This window comes from Octodon degus, unplaced genomic scaffold (assembly GCF_000260255.1).
Source record: "Octodon degus isolate 3935 unplaced genomic scaffold, OctDeg1.0 scaffold00033, whole genome shotgun sequence".
NCBI classification, from domain to species: domain Eukaryota; kingdom Metazoa; phylum Chordata; class Mammalia; order Rodentia; family Octodontidae; genus Octodon; species Octodon degus.
In genome coordinates, this window is record NW_004524609.1 from 3,192,456 (window position 1) to 3,196,728 (window position 4,273).

The window sequence follows — 4,273 nt, forward strand, 5'->3', positions numbered from 1 at the left end:
TGTTTTTTGAGACGGGCTCACTACGCACTTCAGGTAACACTCTGGCTAGGCTGGTCTCCAGTTTGCAGAGGGCCTCAGCCTCCTTTTTTTAATTTTAATTTTATTTATGTGTGTGTATGTGTGTGTGTGTGTGGCCAGCTCAGCCCACCAGGGGGCGGGGCTGGCTGGCATGTGGTGCTGGGGGATTGAACCGCGGTCGCCTGTGCTTTGCTAAGCTTCTTCTAAGTAGGTGCTTTAGACCACTGAGCCATCTCACCAGCCCCCCCTGTTTTAATTATTGACAGAAGCATAATTTATTATTTGCCAGAGAAAAAGGAATGCAGGAGGTTGAACAGCGATGGGTGTTATTTTGGCAGGGTTCCATAGTAGGCAGAACCCAAGGTGATAAGGGCTGCAGCATTTCATAAGAAATTTCACTCATGTCTCCTAAGAAGTCAGCTATCTTTGACTTCAGAAGGTGGGTTTTGTTTGGAATTGTTTTTATTTTTGTTTGTTTGTTTATTTGATACAGGGTCTTACTGTGTAGTCCAGGCTGGCCTCGAACTCACAGTCTTCTTGCTTCAACCTTTGAAATGCAGAGATGACAGGCATGAGGTACCAAGGCCAGCTTGCTTTGTTTTGTTTTATCTGAGGATCAAACCCAAGAGTGGCCTCCACTAAGATGCATCTTCAACCATTTTGGTTTTCTGTTTTGCAAAAGAAGCTTGCTGAGTGGCCCAAATGGGGCTTGATTCCTTAGCCTCCCAAGTAGGGGAGGTCATGGCCATGTGCCACCACACCCGTCATGGGGCTTTCCTGTTTCTGTCGCTCTGCTGTGTGGCTCTCACTTTCTCTGAAGCTCTCCACTGTTCTCTCATGAACTTTAGTCATACAAGATGTTTGCAGGAAATTATAAATGCAGAAAAACAATAATTCAGGGGCCGGGGAGATCACCCAGTATATAGCACCTGTCTGGCAAGTGCAAGGTCATGAGTTTGATTCCTGGTATGAATGAACAAATGAACGCGTGAAAGAAAGAAAACAGTGATTCAAAACGTGAATTGAGGGGCCGGGGAGATGGCTCTGTACAATAAGCGCTTCCCTGGCAAGCGCAAGGGCCTGAGTTCACTCCCCGGTTCCACAAAAAAATAAAAAGAAAAAAAAACCCTAACCTGACTCACTTATTATAACAGCGCTCTAAATGTTTGCCTAAAGTCTCACATGCCCAAAGGCGGGCCTTCTGGAGGGCGATTGGGTTGTATGACTGCTAACGGGCTGCTTGTCAGAAGGCGCGGGCTCCTTGGGAGATGTGGGTCGCTATGGCACGGCCTGGCTCCCTCCCTGGCTCCTCCTTTGAAACACTTTCTCAGGGCCAATGAGATAGCTCAGTGGTCTAAAACACCTGCTTGGGCAAATATGCAGGGACTGCGGTTCGATCCTTGGCACTATGTGTTGTGCCAGCCCCACCCTCAGGGTGTGTCGAACCAGCCACCAAAAAAAGAACAAACCCCTCCACTTCTTGACCACTTGGGCATGAGCAGTTCTCCTAGCCGTGCCCTTCCACCATGCTGTACTGCCCTGAAGTCAGCCAACTGCGGACTGAAACCTTATAAACCTTTGCTTTAAGTTGTGGGTATCGGGTATTTTGTCCCAGTAATGAAGAAAGTGACTGAAACAGCTTTGAGTACCAGAGAAGTGAGGTCACTGCTGTGAGACAGCCTAGCTGTGTGGTTCAGGAGCCTTTGAGACGGAATCCTCTGAGGGTTTCAGAAAGGTCTGGAGATGCCAGCAGGAGAAGCAGCCCTAGAGTGCTGTAAGCCAAGCTTGATGGAAGATTCTGGTCCGCGCTTGGAGGACTAGAATGCGGACTTTTAAAAAACAAATGGAAAAGCCCAGGTTCAGGAGGTCTCAGGTGGAAGAAAGGTTTCACTGGCAGTTGGGTGCCAGGCCATGTGGTATTGTGCTCTGGCAGAAAACTTGTCTCCATCTTGCTCATGTTCTAAGACTAGAAAAAACTTAGATTAAGGATGGTACATTGGGCTGGAGAGATCACTCAGTAGATAGGTGCTTGTCTGACGAGCGCAGGGTCCTGAGTTCAATTCCTGGTACCACCAAAAAAAAAAAAAAGGATAGCACATTAATCTGGCAGAGGACATTTCAAGGCAGCCCAACATTTAGGTTGTGGCATGGGCATTATTGAGAGCTTTTAACCAATCCTACATTGAGAATCAAGAGCAGACGCCATAGCCGAGTGATGTTAGACATTTTCATCCCAAGTGTATGAATAAATGCACTGCAGCTGTTGGCGCTCTCTGCCTCTCTTTCTCCTTCTCCTTTCTTCTTTCCTTTCCATCAGGAGAGAGGGCTCCATCTGCCATCAGTTTTCTATTAAAAAAGAAAGATGAAAAATTTTAGTTTTGCCAGAAAGCAAGCTCCTGCAAAGATGGACTAGAGGAGAATTTGGTTACTAAAAAGATTAGTATTTTTTTTATATATTTTATTTATTTTTATTTATTACATTTATTTATTGTGTGTGTGTGTGGCCAGCTCAGCCCACCAGGGGGCGGGGCTGGCTGGCATGTGGTGCTGGGGATCGAACCGCGGTCCCTGTGCTTTGCCAAGCTTGTTTCAAGTAGGTGCTTTAGACCACTGAGCCATCTCTCCAGCCCCAAGATTAGTATTAAAATGAAACCAAATCCTTTATAACAGGTCAAGAGAAAGGATGCCTTCAGAGCTTGTGAGGAACCACAAAAGCCCTACCCTTTTCAGGCTCAAAATTACAAAAGCAAAGACTTTGTTTTTAGGAGAGAGCCCTAGGTTACCATGCTTGAGAAAGGGTGCCTAGGGAATTTGTTCCTCTGAATTCAGTTCAGTGTTCAGCTGCCCAGGCACTCAGAGGCCCCACAGCCACGATGTGAATCGACCAAGCTACTTGGCATTGGTCCACAGGGTGCTGGACTTGTTTGTTTGTTTAGTTTATGTATTTTGCACAGGGTTTCACTACGCTGCCAGGACTTGTAGTGGTCCTGCTGTTGTCAGCCTACCCCAGCCCTGGGATAACAGGTGTGCACCATTATTCCCAGTGTTGGTGGCTGGCTCAGCACACCCAGGGGCGGGGCCAAGGTGGCATATGTTGCCCAGGATTGACCCCGGTCCCTGTGCTTGCCTAAGCAGGCACTTAGTCGGCTGAGCTATCTTGCTGGCTCTCAGGATGCTGGTTTTTACAGGTCTGCAGAATGCAAGAAGTGTGGGGTCAGGAAGGTTTCTGACCGGATTGCAGCAGAAGGCTGGAGAGCCCAGTTATTGCCCCTGAGAATGCAGTATGTGAAACTGTTAGAGTGAGGCCGAAAGCGCATGGAGACCCCAGGAAATTGGGGGAGCCAAGCGCATGGAACATCTGAGGAAAGGTATAAGGAGTAGGCAAGACCAGCCCACAAGAGAAGTCACAAGAGCTGCAACCGCTGGCAGTGTTGCAGGGACAGGGCTGCCCAAACCCTTTGGAGTATGCAGGTTATCACCACAACGTGCCCTGGGATTGCTCTGCTGGATTTGGTCTTGGCTCCTGTCCCCCTACTTCTCCTGTTTGGAAGTGGAGTGTTTAGCCTGTGTTGGTGTATATCAGCAGTGTTTAACTTTCTTTCGATTTTTACAGGGACTCACGATTGAGTTTGCTTTGAGTTTCAAGGAGATTTGGGGCTTTCAGCAGTGCTAGAATTGCTAGGATTTTGGCAGGTCTTGGCGATGGACGGTACTCAATTTGGGTAAAGAGATGTGTATGTGTCTCTTGGGGCCCAGGGCAGAATGTTACCGTTCATACCTAGCTGCTCCCTAAAGCCACATGGGAGGGAGCAGAGGCAGGACCTGAGGGAATTGATTGGCTTATGGGGCATTCTAGCTAATTTGCCATTGGCTGAAGAGATGGATCTCTGTGCACGTGCCCTAGAAAGTTCCGTTGCCCTTCTGGCTCCTCCCATGATGCTGTTTCCTGTCTGCCCTCTGTGGGCTGCTTGCCTCTGCCACACTGCCCTGCCTTGGAGCCAGCCCACTGTGGACCAAACGTGAGCCAAAATAACGCTCAGACTGGGGAGATAGCTCAGTGGCCTAAGCAACTGCCTGGCAAGCGCAAGGACCTGAGCTCAATCCCCAGTACCCCATGCTGTGCTGGCCCTCGAATTTTGGGTGTGCTGTGCCAGCCACCAAAACCAGGCATGGTGGCACATGCCTGTAATCCCAGCATCAGGGAGGCTGAGACAGGAGGATCACTGCAAGTCTGAACTGCATAACAAGACCCTGT

At 48.8% G+C, this 4,273-nt stretch overlaps 1 protein-coding gene across 3 annotated transcripts in view; it reads left to right on the top strand.

Annotated features, from left to right (window-relative positions):
• The window catches only part of Dcaf7 (DDB1 and CUL4 associated factor 7), a 32,264-nt gene that overhangs the window by 17,105 nt on the left and 10,886 nt on the right, over positions 1–4,273 (top strand). The window lies entirely within an intron of this gene.